Below are 16,141 nucleotides of genomic sequence, written 5' to 3' on the forward strand. Positions count from 1 at the left end.
ACTCACTTCTGTTCTGACTTTTTCCCTCCACCCCCTCTCCCAGATGTCAAGCACTCCTATATATGTTAAATAGGTTACAATAGATACAATATATGTGTGCAGAACCGAACAGTTCTCTTGTTGCACAGGAAGAATTGGATTCAGAAGGTAGAAATAACCTAGGAAGAAAAACAAAAATGCAAACAGTTTACATTCATTTTCCAGTGTTCTTTCTTTGGGTGTAGCTGCTTCTGTCCATCCTTGATCAATTGAAACTGAGTTAGATCTCTTTGTCGAAGAAATCCACTTTTGTCAGAATACATTCCCATACAGTATCGTTGTTGAAGTATATAATGATCTGGTTCTGCTCATTTCACTCAGCATCAGTTCATGTAAGTCTCTCCAAGCCTCTCTGTATTCATCCTGCTGGTCATTTCTTACAGAACAATAATATTCCATAACATTTATATATCACAATTTACCCAACTATTCTCCAATTGATGGGCATCCATTCATTTTCCAGTTTCTAGCCACTACAAATAGGGCTGCCACAAACATTTTGGCACATACAGGTCTCTTTTCCTTCTTTAGTATCTCTTTGGGGTATAAGCCCAGTAGTAGCACTGCTGGATCAAAGGGTATGCACAGTTTGATAACTTTTTGAAAGCCCTCATTTCTAAAATATAGAGAAAACTCAAGTTCATAAGAATTCAAGTCATTCTCTAATTGATAAATGGTCAAAGGATATGAATAGACAATTTTCATATGAAGAAATATAACCATTTCTAGTCATATGAAAAAAATGCTCTAAATCACTATTTGTTAGAATCCTTACAAGGTGTTAAGTCACTAGAATTGGTAGAAACAATGCTTATGTTTACACTTTTTAGAATTCACACATTAGCTCACATATTAGTTCACAAGTTTGGGAGATTTCAGGATTCAGTATGAGATTCACAAGTTTACACCTCCCATAGTCCCACTCTTTCAGAGGAGGACTCAACCTTTGGGTTCACACCTTTAAGAGATCATATATAAGAAGCTCTTAGAGCTTCAGTCAAGAGACTTGAAGAAATTGAGAAGTGAGAAGTCAGTTGGGGAGATTGAAAAGCCAGAGACTGCAGTCGGGCAGAACGAAGCCTCTAGGAAGAGGAGGAGACTTTGGGAGATTCACAAGTCAAGAATGAGTGGAGGAGATTGAGAGGCAGAATTCAGTCGGGAGATTCAAAACCAAGATTCAGGAAGAGCTGGAGGCTGAAGTTGGCAGACAAGCTGCAAGAGCTCTTGGAACTAAGGAGAGAGATAGTCCTCAAAGAAAACTAACTGGGCTATTTTGAAGGAGACGATAAAGGATTTAAACTTTTAACACGTGGCTGCATTTGAGGTGATTATTGATCTGAACTGAAACTAAGGCTGTCTCCAGAAGCCCCCTGAGAAGCTGCTCCCAGAGAACCATCGTATATTAGAAAAGAACAACACCACAACTATTGGTCAGAGAAATGAAAATTAAGACAGCTCCAAGGTGCACATCTCTCAGGCTGGCTAATATGACAGGAAAAGATGAGTATTGGAAGGGATGTGAAAAAACTGGGACACTAATACATTGTTGCTGGAGTTTTGAATGGATCCAACCATTCTGGAGAGCCATTTGGAACTATGCCCACAGGGATATCAAACTGTTCATACCCTTTGACCCAACAGTGTTACTACTGGTCTTGTAACCCAAAGAGATCATAAAGGAGGAAAAGGACTCACATGTGCAAAAATGTGGCAGCTCTTTTTGTAGTGGCAAGAAAGTGGAAACTTGAGTGAATGTCATCAGTTGGAGAATGGCTAAGTTAAAATGTTATGGAATATTATTGTCCTATAAGACATGACCAACAAGATGAATACAAAGAGCATGGAGGGACTTACACGAACTGATGCTAATTGAAATGAGCAGAATCGAGACAACATTGTACATGGCAATAAAAAGATTGTATTTTTGAGGGGTGCAGCTCTTTTCAACAAGGTGATTCAGGCTAGTTTCAATGATCTTGTGATGGATCCATGATTGCACTCATAGAGACGACTGTGGGAACTGAGTATAAATCACTTTTTTTTGTTTGCATTTTTTTTCTTTCTCATTTTTTTTCCTTTTTGATCTGATTTTTCTTGTCAGCATGATAATTGTGGAAATATGTATAGAAGAATTACACATGTTTAACATATGTTGGATTACTTGTCATCTAGGGAAGGAGTGGAGGGAAAGGGAGGGAGAAAAAACTTCGAAACACAAAGTTTTGCAAGGTGAATGTTGAAAACTGCATGTTTTGAAAATTAAAAGCTTTAAAAAGTATACTCAATTTTGCTAGAAAAGTTATTCTTGATTGTGGACCTCGATCCTTTGCCTTATGGAATATCATTCCAAGCCCTTCATTCCTTTAACATGAAAGCCATTAAATCTTGTGTCATCTCAACCATGGCAGTACAATATTTTCACTTTCAAGTAAGTTGGACCATTTCACAGACCTCTATATAAAACAACTTCTGTAATGCAAATTTACCATCAGAAGTAGGAAAGGGAAGAAAGCAGGAAGGGGGCTGTGGGCAGGAGGAAGATGGTAAGGACATGTCGAATCCAGGGACAGAGAAATTAGAGCAGGAGACACATGGAACCTGGCCAGAACCAAAAGGAAGGAGAGGAAGGAAGAAGACGTACGGGTGCTGGACCCAGACACAAAGAAAAGGACAGAAGATACCCAGGGGCCGGCACAGATTTACAGTACCCAAGCATGGGTAGGAAGAAGACATAATTAGAGAGGTAGGCAGGTAGGCAAGGTGAGACAAAGGCTTCTCTCTCAAGGGCAAAGGTCTCAAGCTGTGTGGAATGAAGAACTTACAGGAATGTTTAAATTCTTTTTTTGTATTTTTTATTTTTATGTCTCTATGACCTGCATAAGTACGATGTGTGCAAGCCAATATTTAATTAAAACTAGATATATTTACTTAACTAGAAATGATGATATTTATCCTTGTTCAATGTTATCAATATTTAGATTATTAAATGCCGTCAGCTCAGTAATCTGAAGTTTGAAGGTCTGACTGATGATTCCTCTCAGAATCAGGGAAACAAAGCATTCCGTTCTAATCTGTCTTTGCCACCAATGTTTAACATTTAATTAGGGGAGAGGGCACCTATTTCTCAATGTTCTCCAACCTATGATGTAATCCTCTGTAACCAAACCTATAAAAATTATATCTTTCCTAAATCTTTAGCCCTTCTACTGGGAGCTTTCTCTCTTTTCCTCCTTGCAGTGGAATTGCTCTTTCTCATGAGAATTTATTAATTAATAACTTTTCTGCTTTCTACAGAGTGATCTCTGAGTTGTCATTTTGAGTAAGGGTCTTCTTCGTGCCTCACAAAGCCAAGCCCCTGATCTGGCAATGATCTTTTGTGTTCACTTGCAGTTTTTTGGGGGTGGAGAGGGGACACTTCCTGTCACTGGACCCCACATGTCCTTGTTGGAGAGACACTCGGTTAAGCCAAAGGACAAGAGTGAAGAGAGAGAGCACAAGTATCATGTTCATAAGGTTTCCTGTGGGTGCACTGCAACTAATATTAAAATTATGTCTTTTATTTACACTCTCTTAACCATTTCTCAGTTGTACTTTAATCTGCTTTGGGCCACACTGCCTACTGGCTGTGATTTGATACTCTGGCATAGTACCTGACAAAGTACTGGACTTGCAATCAAAAAGACTTGGATTCAGACCCTGCTTCAGACATTACCAAGTTGTGTGATACTAGGAAGCTCACTACCTCTCAAAATCAAGTTTCCTTATTTGTAAATGGTAATAAAGTCTATGACAAATTGTGAAGATCAATTGAGATAATGAAAATACTTTACCAATGTCAAAGTGCTATATGAATCTATTAATAATTATGACCTCTAAAATTCCTTCTACATCTAAAATCCTGTGGCTTAAATTAAGCCTCAATTCTGTTTTTTTGGACTCATGAAGATTTAGAACCATAGATCTAGAGTTGGAAATTCTTTGAATATTTGTGCTGTTCCACAAACAAAACCCTCCATTTCTCAGATCCAAACATTTTTTCTTACCTCTGGTAGACACTCCCTCCTCCACTCCAACTATTCCTCCCTGGTTTCCTTTTTAAGTCCCAACCTTTTACCTTTTACCAAAAGACTTCCCCAATCTTTAAATACTGTGTCTTCCCTTTGTTAAGTATTTCCTATTTATCGTGGATATAGATTACTTTATACATATTTGTTTGTGTGTTGTCTCCCTCATTAGATTGTAAACTCAAAGATAGGAACTATCTTATTGTATCTCCAGAGAATAGCAGAGTGCCTGACACATGATAGATATTTCCTAATTGATGTGGCAACTCTTCAAATATTTGGAAATGATTATCATATCCATTTTTCCAGGTTCTCTTTTCCATTTCTGTCAAGTGATCTTCAAATGACTCAAGTCCTTCGCAATTCTAGTTGTCCTCTTCTGGACATTATCCAGTTTAACAAAGGCCTTCCTTAAATCGCAGCACCCTAATCTGGCTTCCCTGGTTTCCTTCAAGTCCCAACTGAAATTCCATTTTCTACAGGAAGCTTTTCCCAATTCCTTAATTCTAGCACCTTCCTTCTGTTGATTATTTCCTATTTGTCCTGTTCATAGCTTGCTTTACATACATACATATATATATATATATATATATATATATATATATATATATATATATAATTTGTTTGCATGTTGTTTCCCCACCCATTAGATTGTGAACTATTTGAGTACAGGGACTGTTTTTTGTTTCTATTTTTATCCCCAACACTTAGCACAGTGCCTGGGATATAATAGGTGGTTAATAAATGCTTGTTGTCTGATTGAACAGAATATAATAGCCTAATTATGGTCTGACCATACCAGAATACAGCAGCACTATCACATTAAAGCAACAGGAGACCATAGGGAAGAGAAAGGAGGCAGTCTATGTGCTGAATGAATCCAACCACTACCACCACCCCCATCCTGATGTGAGAGATGTAGAAGACCCTTACCCAAAATGATTACTCAGAGATCACTCAATAGAAGGCAGAAAAGTTTTTTTATTGAAAACCTCTGGAGGATGAGCTGTTCCATCGTGAGATAAGAGAAAGCTCATGGTAGGAGGGCTAAAGAAGTAGTAAAGATACATAGCTTTTATACAAGAAATTACATCACAAGTAAGAGAGCATTGAGAAGGGGAGGGGGAGGTATCTAATTGGTTGTTGGTATTCGGAGAGATTTGAATGGAAGGTTTCTGTTTCCCTGAAATCTCCTGATTTCTAGAAAACAGAAAATCAGGCCTTCAGACTTAAGCAGACAGTGGTCCAGCTAATAGACTAAATATCGATAAATGTCAAATACCAATAAATGTTATCAGCTCAGGTTAAGTAAATATGTTTCTAACTGGCCAAGGCTCAAGTAAATATGAGCCTGCACATATTATACAGGTCATAAGGGAAACACAGAAATAATGAAAATAAAATACAGAAAAAGAATTCATACATTCCTGTAAGTTCTTTGCCTTATCTCTCTCTATTCCATATACTGACCACCATCTCTCCTTAGACCCTGATGGAGACAGCTCAGGACCCAAGAGCCTGGGAATAGTAACTCTTCAAGACCAGTACTCTTGGCTAATATCCTGGGAAGCAAACTGTGAAGATGCATTTAGAAAATTGCCTGTATAGGTGCTACACTCATAGCTACTGAAGACCCCAAAAAAGAAAATCTTGTTCCCAAAGTTCTTGGCCCTGTCCAATTGTTCAACTGTTATTTTTTTTTTATTATAGCTTTTTATTGACAAAATATATGCATGGGTAGTTTTTTAACACTGACCCTTGCAAAAACTTCTGTTCCAACTTTTCCCCTCCTTCCCCCCACTCCCTCCCCTAGATGGTAGGTAATCCCATACATTCAACTGTTATTTTAACAGAGGAAATAACATTAAAGAAGAAGTATTATTGGCTGTTCCATCACTTCACCCTAAGGACCAAGGGACCTTTCCATCTGCTTGGCAACTAAAGTACAAGAGTTGTCTTACTTTTCTATTTGTATATCTCCAACATGAAAGAAGTGTTTAATAAATGCTTCTCCTCCTTCCCCCTCCCCCATTCATTATGCCTCTCTTAATGTAGTCCAAGAATAAATTGGCTTTTTTGGTTGCCATATCACACTGTTGTCTCCTTGAGTTTGCAGCCTTTGAAAATACTCAAATACTAACCATAATTCCTCCATCTTAAAGCTGTGAAATCTGTGAACATTACATTTACCCCTATTACTATTCATCTTAAATTCAACCCACTATTCTAGCCTAAGATCCTTTTTGATTCTTTTCTATATCTAGAATTCTTTCCAGATGACTTGCTAGCTATGCCTGCCCCTCTTACTTGTGAGGTTTATGTTTGAATCCAAGTGCATTTGCATTAACTCCTTAAATCACATCCTAACACATCTGGCCCTGACTTTTGAAAGGTTCTAGCCTTTCAAGATTTTTTTGAGAACTGATTCTGTCATCCATTGGGTAAGCTATCTCCACTGGCTTTAGTCAGCTCTATGTGGGATAAGCTCACCATCTATATGCCTTTATCTAAATCAATGAGAAAACAAAACATGTTAATTAACCTCCAGAACCAAGCTTAGTCCCTGAAAGATGCACTGGAGACCTCCTTCTGACTTTAGTCAATTATTGTGTCCAATTCTTTGTAACCTCTTGGAGGTCTTCTTGGGCAAAAGTACTGGAGAGCTTTCCCATTTCTTTCTCCAGCTCATTTTATAGATGAGGAAACTGAGGCAGGCAGGGTTAAATGACTTACCCAGAGTCACACAGCTAGTAAATATATGACTCAGAATCAGGACCATCTCGATCCCCTCCTTCTGAGCTGACATATCTTAAAATGGAAGCAGATCAAAAGCTCCAAAGTATTAAAAAAAAAAAAAAAGTTGATATGTGGTTTGTAAAAATGAAAAGCTAAGAATATGAAGGTGGCACAATGGATAGGACACAGCGCCTGGAATCAGGATTCATCTTTCAGAGTTGAAATCTGACTTCAGGGCCTGGAATATGATATTCCGAAAGGCACAAGAACTTGGGATGCAGCCAAGAATAAACTACCCAGCTAAGCTGAGCATTTTCTTCCAGGGAAGAAGATGGACATTTAATGAAACTGAATCCATTTGTTTCTGAAGGAAAGAACTACACAAGAACTAAACTACAAAATTTGATCTTCCAAGAATGAGAACTACAAGAGATGCAGAAAAAGGTAAAATAACTCTTGAAATTGTATTTCTAGTTATGGATATACAAAAAAAAATACATTAAATTTGATAGTACTGATATAACATAAAAAGAAAGTAGATATATGAAAAAGGGATGATAGGCAGGATAATGGAGAATAGGGAAGGAGGGATAAAAGAGGGAAACCACATCCCACAAAGAGGCTAAGGAAACTTATCATATCTGAGGGAATTTAGAGGGAGAGAACATTGTGTAATCTTACTCTCATCAGAGTTAGCTCAAAGGAAAATAATTGACATTTGTTTTAGAAAATTCTCTCTCGCCTCATTAAAACGGGGAGAGGAAAAGGAAAAGAAAAAGTAATAAGGGAAGGAAGAGGAAAGACTCAAAGGGGGAGGGATTATAAAGAGGATAAAGTATCGTGATACAAGAGGTACATAAGTTTAAAAGGGGAAAGAGGGTTGGGGAGGCAAGAATAAGTAAAGCACAATCTAGGTTATTAGGATGGCAGGAAATACAGATTTAGTAATTCTAACCGTAAATGTGAATGGGATGAACTCCCTCAAAGAGGAGGCAGATAGCAGACTGGATCAAAGTCAGAACCCTACAATATGTTGTTTACAAGAAACACATTTAAAGCAGGGGATACATAGAGTAAAGGTAAAAGGCTGGAGCAAAATCTATTATGCTTCAGGTGAAGTCAAAAAGTAGGGTAGCCATCCTTATCTCAGATCAAGCAAAAAGTAAAAATTGATCTAATTAAAAGAGATAAGGAAGGAAACTACATCCTGCTAAAGGGTAGCTATAAACAACGAAGCAATATCAATATTAAACATATATGCACCAAGTGGTATGGCACTCAGCTTCCTAAAGGAAAGTTAAGAGAGTTGCAAGAAGAATAGACAACAAAACTGTAATAGTAGGAGATCTCAACCTTGCACTCTCAGAATTAGACAAATCAAACCACAAAACAAATAAGAAAGAAATTAAAGAAGTAAAAGAATATTAGAAAAATTAGGTATGTTGGATCTTTGAGAAAATTGAATGGAGATAGAAGGGAATATACTTTCTTCTCAGCAGTTCATGGAACCTATTCAAAAATTGACCATATATAGGACATAAAGACCTCTAAAATTAAATGCAAGAAAGCAGAAATAGTAAATGCTTTCTTTTCAGATCATGATGCAATAAAACTACATTCAACAAAAATTAGGGGAAATAGACCAAAAGTAATTGGAAACTAAACAATCTCATCTTAAAGAATGATTGGGTGAAGCAGCAAATTATAGATACAATTAATAATTTCACTCAAGATAATGACAATGATGAGACATCATACCAAAATTTGTGGGATGCAGCCAAAGCGGTAATAAGAGGGAATTTTATATCCTTAGAGGCTTACTTGAATAAAACAGAGAAGAAAAGATTAATGAATTGGGCTTGCAACTAAAAAAACTAAAAAGACCAAATTAAAACCCCCAATCAAATACTAAATTGGAAATTCTAAATTAAAAGGAGAAATTAAAAATATTGAAAGTAAAAATCTATTGAACTAATTAATAAAACTAAGAGTTGGTTCTATGAAAAAGCCAATAAAATAGATAAGCCTTTTGGTAAATCTGATTAGAAAAAGGAGGGAGGAAAATGAAATTAGTAGTCTTAAAAATGAAAAGGAGAACTTTCCACCAAGGAAGAGGAAATTAGAGAAATAATAAGGAGTTATTTTGCTCAACTTTATGCCAATAAATTTGATAACCTAAGTGAAATGGATGACTACCTCCAAAAATATAGACTTCCCAGATTAACAGAGGAGGAAGTAAATTGCTTGAATAGTCCCATTTCAGAAAAAGAAATAGAACAGGCAATTAAACAACTCCCTAAGAAAAAATCCCAGGACCAGATGGATTTACATGTGAATTTTACCAAACATTTAAAGAACAATTGGCCCAATGCTATATAAATTATTTGATAAAATAGGAATGAAGGAGTCCACAAATTCCTTCTATGACACAGACATGGTACTGATACCTAAACCAGGTAGGCTGAAAACAGAGAAAGAAAATTATAGACCAATCTCCTAATGAATATTGATGCTAAAATCTTAAATAAGATATTAGCAAAAGACTACGAAAATCATCTCCAAGATAATACACTATGATCAAGTAGGATTTATACCAGGAATGCAGGGCTGGTTCAATATTAGGAAAACTATCAATATAATTGGCCATGTTAATAACCAAATTAACAAAAACCATATGATCATCTCAATAGATGCAGAAAAGCATTTGATAAAATCCAACATCCATTCCTATTAAAAACACTTGAGAGTATAGGAATAAATGGACTTTTCCTTAAAATAATCAGCAGCATCTATTTAAAACCATCAGTAAGCATCATATGTAATGGAGACAAACTGCAACCATTCCCAATAAGATCTGGAGTGAAACAAGGTTGCCCACTATCACCGTTACTATTTAATATTGTATTAGAAACGCTAGCTATAGCAATAAGAGCTGAGAAAGAGATTAAAGGAATAAGAATAGGCAATGAGGAAGCCAAATTATCACTCTTTGCCGATGACATGATGGTATACTTAGAGAACCCCAGAGATTCTGCTAAAAGTTATTAGAAATAATCCACAACTTTAGCAAAGTTGCTGGTTATAAAATAAACCCACATAAGTCATCAGCATTCTTATATATCACTAACAAAATCCAACAGTCAGAGTTACAAAGAGAAATTCCATTTAAGTAACTACTGATAATATAAAATATTTAGGAATCTATCTGCCAAGGGAAAATCAGAAACTTTATGAGCAAAATTACAGACCACTTTTAACACAAATTAAGTCTGATCTAACCAATTGAAAATATTAAATGCTCTTGGATAGGCGAGCAAATATAATAAAGATGACAATATTACCTAAACTAATCTATTTATTTAGCCTATACCAATCAGACTCCCAAAAACTATTTTAATGACCTAGAAAAAATAACAACAAAGTTCATATGGAAAAACAAAAGGTCAAGAATTTCAAGGAATTAATGAAAAAAATCAAATGATGGTGGCTTAGCTGTACCAGATCTAAAACTATACTATAGAGCAGCAGTTACCAAAACTATTTGGTATTGGCTAAGGAATAGATTAGTTGATCAGTGGAATAGATTAGGTTCAAGGGATAAACAGTCAACAAATATAGCAACCTAGTCTTTGACAAACCCAAAGATCCCAGCTTTTGGGATAAGAACTTACTGTTTGATAAAAATTGCTGGGAAAATTGGAAACTAATATGGCAGAAACTAGGCATTGATCCATACTTAACGCCAGACACCAAGATAAGGTCAAAATGGGTTCATGACCTAGGCATAAAGAATGAAATTATTAATAAATTAGAGGAACATAGGATAGTTTACCTCTCAGACCTGTGGAAGGAAGGTTTTATGACCAAAGCAGAACTAGAGATCATTACTGATCATAAATAGAAAATTTCGATTATACCAAACTGAAAAGCTTTTGTACAAACAAAACTAATGCAGACAAGATTAGAAGGGAAGCAATAAACTGGGAAAATATTTTTACAGTCAAAGGTTCTGATAAAGGCCTCATTTCCAAAATATATAGAGAATTAACTCTAATTTATAAAAATCAAGCCATTCTCCAATTGAAAAATGGTCAAAGGATATGAACAGACAATTCTCAGATGAAGAAATTGAAAATATTTCTAGTCATATGAAAAGATGCTCCAAGTCATTATTAATCAGAGAAATGCAAATTAAGACAACTCTAAGATACCACTACACACCTGTCAGATTGGCTAAGATGACAGGAAAAATAATGATGATTGTTGGAGGGATGTGGGAAAACTGGGACATTGATTCATTGTTGGTGGAGTTGTGAACGAATCCAACCATTTTGGAGAGTAGTTTGGAACTATGCTCAAAAGTTATCAAACTGTGCATACCCTTTGATCCAGCAGTGTTACTACTGGGATTATATCCCAAAGAGATTATAAAGAAGGGAAAGGGACCTGTATGTGCACGAATGTTTGTGGCAGCCCTTTTGTAGTGGCTAGAAACTGAAACTGAATGGATGTCCATCAGTTGGAGAATGTGAATAAATTGTGGTATATGAAAATTATGGAATATTACTGTTCTGTAAGAAATGACCAACAGGATGATTTCAGAAAGGCCTGAGAGACTTACACGAACTGATGCTAAGTGAAATGAGCAGGACCAGGAGATCATTATATACTTCAACAACAATACTAGATGATGACCAGTCCTGATGGATCAGGCCATCCTCAGCAACGAGATCAACCAAATCATTTCTAATGGAGCAGTAATGAACTGAACTAGCTATACCCAGAAAAGAACTCTGGGAGATGACTAAAAACCACTACATTGAATTCCCAGTCCCTATATTTATGCACACCTGCATCTTTGATTTCCTTCACAAGCTAATTGTACAATAATTCAGAGTCTGATTCTTTTTGTACAGCAAAATAATGTTGTGGTCATGTATACTTATTGTGTATCTAAGTTATATTTTAATATATTTAACATCTACTGGTCATCCTGCCATTTAGGGAGGGTGGGGGTGGGTAAGAGGTGAAAAATTGGAACAAGAGGTTTGGCAATTGTTAATGCTTTAAAGTTACCCATGTATATATATCCTGTAAATTAAAGGCTATTAAATAAAAAAAAAAAAAAAAAAAAAAAAAAAAGAAATCTGACTTCAAACATTTACTACTCTGGGCAAGTCCTTTAATTCTATTTGCCTCAGTTTCCTCATCTTTAAAATAAGCTCAAGAACGAAATGGCAAACCACTCCAATATCTTTACCAAGAAAACCATACTAGGGCCATGAAGAGTCAGATACTATTGAAAACTGAACAACAAAATAAAACTTGAAATTTAGATAATTTAAAATTCATAAAACTACAGATTCAGGGCAGTAACGAAAGAAGAAACTTATATTTGGTCTTCTTCACAGTAAACTTTTTCATTTCCCTTTCATTTCTTCATTTAAATCCTATCTGCTCTTCAAGCTAGCTAGCTACTTAGTTCAAATAAGCTTTCCTTACAGTGAGAGGATTTTCCTCTCTTAACTTCTATAGCACATTGAGTATACACTACCAAAATGTAGTGATTAACTACACTTATATACTCATGTTTATACTATGTATTTTTCTGGACTTTGTCTTCTCAACTATTAATCCTAGGATACAAAATCCCCTGGCATTTAAAACTGTCATAAGCAAAGTCTCACTTAGCCTAAACCCCTTATTTTTTTTATTTAAAACTGGAAATTAGACATTTATAATTTCTCTAATAGTTTTTTTTTTAATAAGGTTCGCTTAGCTCTCACTGGGAATGGGTATTCATAGTAGAGAAAGGATTATTCATCCATGATCAAGCATTAAACACAATTTCCCAAAGTGATTTATGATTTTGGTCTGTGGTTATAAACCAGAGAGAGGTTTAATCTGCTTTGATGCAACCCTAATCCCATAGTCTCTCTTCCAGATTCAACACCACCCTTCTCCCATTTGTTAAATCTTTGCTTGTTTTGTGGATTTATTTATTGATAATGTTCTTTAGTTATCTAATTCCTTCTTCCTTCCTTCCCTCCCTTTAGTGATTAGTTCAAAATCTCCCTTCCTCTCCTCTTGTTTGATTTTATTATATTTTTTTTCCCAAGAAGGATTTTTTTTTTTTACTCAATTGACTTCATTAATTCTCCTTCTATTTCGAACTTTCATTTTGGATTCAGGCTATTTAGTCCTTCTTTAATCTTTATGTTCTTCAAGTAACTAAGGTTTTTAAAGTACCAGAGTTAAACTACCCTTTAAAATTTCTTTTTGTCTTTATAGATCTTATTCTATTATTGTGTTTCACTCATAAAATGGAGAAATCATGAGGCTTGAAGCATTGTTCCATAGCAGAAATTACTTTGTGTAATTTACCCCTATTACTATTCATCTTAAATTCAACCCACTATTCTAGCCTAAGATCCTTTTTGATTCTTTTCTATATCTAGAATTCTTTCCAGATGACTTGCTAGCTATGCCTGCCCCTCTTGTACTTGTGAAAAAGAAAGTGGTCTCCTTGCACATTGAGTAGGCCTTAAGTAGACTTATTATAAGACCCCCCTAATATAGGAAAGCTCTCTCATGGAAATCTCTCTACTTTAGTTTGAAACTCCCCCCTTTCTTTTCCCTTGTTCTAATCTCTCTCTTCTGCCACCTCTCCCATTATTCTAAAGTCTCTCTTCTTGTCCTACTACATGGGTTCCTTCCTCTCATTGTATACTTGTGAAATTTATTATAGTATCTCATATACCACTCTATTCTCCACTTTTTTTTCTCATTTTTGTTCCTTTCTATTCTATAATTTAATTGCATAAGATACATTGATTCCTCTATGAGGAAGTGACCTCCCATCTTATATCTTTATTTGCTCTTCAGATATCTTGAACTAGATGTCCACTAGTCACCTTAAACTCAACATGTCAAAACAGAATTCATCTTTGCCTCTGAACCTTTCTTTCCTTTTCTCTTCCCACAATCTAGGAGTCATTCTGTATTCCTCACTATCTCTAAACTCACCCCATTTGCCAAGGCTCGTGATTTCCCCTTTGCAACACCTTTCTTTCAGATTCTCTCCCCTCTCTCCTCTGGCACTGCCATCGCTCTGGGCCAGCCCTTATCATCTCACATTTGATTATTGCAATAATCTTCTGGTGGGCCTGCCTGCCTGATGTCTCTTCCCACTGCAATCCATGCTCCATTCAGCCACTAAAGTGATTATTCTGAAACATAGGTTTGACTGTGTCACTTCCCTACTCAACAAACTTCAGTGGTTCAGTGGTATTGCCTCCAGAATCAAATACAAACTACCAGGAGCTTTCTATAACCTCCAGGATCAAATATAAAGTGCTCTTTGGCACTCATTAACCTTTATAACCTGCCCCCTCCTACTTTTTCCCTTTTCTGACACCTTACTTGCTGTTCTTTGATCCAGGGACAACTGGCCTCCTGGCTGTTCCATGAATATGGAACCTTTCCCCCCCCCCCCCCTCCAAGCCTCTCAGCTCTGGGCATTCTCTCTGGCCATCCCCTATGTCCAGCTGGAAAACTCTTCCATCTCTGCTCCAACTCCTGACCTCCCTGGCTTCCTTTGAGTCTCAACCCCTCTTAAATCCAGTATCTTCCTTCTAATATTTCCTACTTGTCCTATATATAGCTTACTGTATATAAATTTGTTTGCATGTTGTTTCCCCCATTAAATTGTAAACTCAAGGGCAGAAACTATCTTTTCCCTCTTTCTGTATCCCCTATGCTCAGCATTGTGCCTTAATGTTTGGCTCACTGATTGATCAATGGTAGATCTGGGCTACACTCTTGTTGAGGACTTTTCATGTCTGCCCTATGTAGCTTCTGGGATGTTAGGTCTGGTTCCAGTAAGATTTCAGCACTCTTCAAGCCTGATGAAGCTGCTCACATTGGACCCCTTCCCAGTTCCATTCTGGTTCTTGTTTCTTTGGTTGAGCCAAGTCAGTTTCTGCTGCTTTTTAGAAGGTTTGGGGAGGATGAAATAGGTATTCTGGACAAAGCCTCCAAATAGGCATTGTGTATAGTCTTGGGAATCCCTAACCTTGAAGCTGTAAGCACTTATCTACCCATATTTCCACTTTTTTTTTTTTTTTTTTGGTGGCAAAGCAGAATAAATGTCTTCCTTTTTGCTGCAGGGGGTGGGATGTTTTGCCAGAATCACTTCAGTGATAAGAGAATCCCTGGGTAGATCTCAAAACCTGTGCAGTAGGCAGTGACCCCAATGTGCAGAACAGTCCCTAGGTCAGGCAGGCTGAACTCAACATGCTGAGTTTAAGATGACTAGTGGACATCTAGTTCAAGATATCTGAAGGGCAAATGAAGATATGAGATGGGAGGTCAGCAGAGAAACTGGGACAAGATCAGCACAATGATGGCTGCAGCAGGTAACCAGTGATAACCGGTCTCCTGGCTGTTCTAGGAACAAGAACCTCCCATCTCTCAGCTCTGGGCATTCTCTCTGGCTGTCCCCTATCTCCAGGGGGAAAGCTCTTCTGTCTTGCTCCAACTCCTGACCTCCTTGGCTTCCTTTGAGTTCCATCTCCTTTTAAGTCCAGTATCTTCCCTCTAATACGTGTCCTGTATACAGCTGCAGCCACCCTGTGATCTTCTCTCCACCAATGACCTTGAACAAGGTGGACTTGAAGGGGGAAAGGGTCATCATGAGAGTAGATTTTGATGTCCCCATAAAGAACAAAGATATAACCCAAAACTCAAAACTGCTCTTCCTAGCCTCAGTTACTTTTTAAATAATGGAATCAAGTCCATCATTCTTGTAAGCCCCTTAGGCCAACCTGATGGTAACCCCATTCCTGGCAAACACTCGTTTGAGTCCATGGCTGCCGAGCTCAGATCCTTGCTGGGCAAAGATGTTCTATTCCTAAAGGATTGTGTGGCTCTATCTATAAGAGTTCTATTGCTGGAGAATGTTTGTTCCCATTGGTGGTGGGTGGATTTCAGCTTTCTCACAGCATGAAGATTGGAACTTCTCTTTTTATTGAAGAGGAGCCCAAGATTGTCAATGACCTGATGGCCAAGGCTGAGAAGAATGGAGTCATGAAGACTTTGCCTGTTAACTTTGAAACAGCAGACAAGTTTGGTATGCCAATAATGGCCAAGCCACATTGGTTTCTGGCATCCCTGCTGCATGGATGGACCCCAAGAGCAGCAAGAAGTAGGAGAAAGTTGTGGTCCAAGCTAAACAGATGGTGTTGGAGTATTTGAGTAGAAGGGAAACCAAAGAGCTAATGAACAATGTGGTGGAGGCCACC

Source organism: Sarcophilus harrisii, chromosome 4, assembly GCF_902635505.1.
Source record: "Sarcophilus harrisii chromosome 4, mSarHar1.11, whole genome shotgun sequence".
In the NCBI taxonomy this organism is placed as follows: Eukaryota; Metazoa; Chordata; class Mammalia; order Dasyuromorphia; family Dasyuridae; genus Sarcophilus; species Sarcophilus harrisii.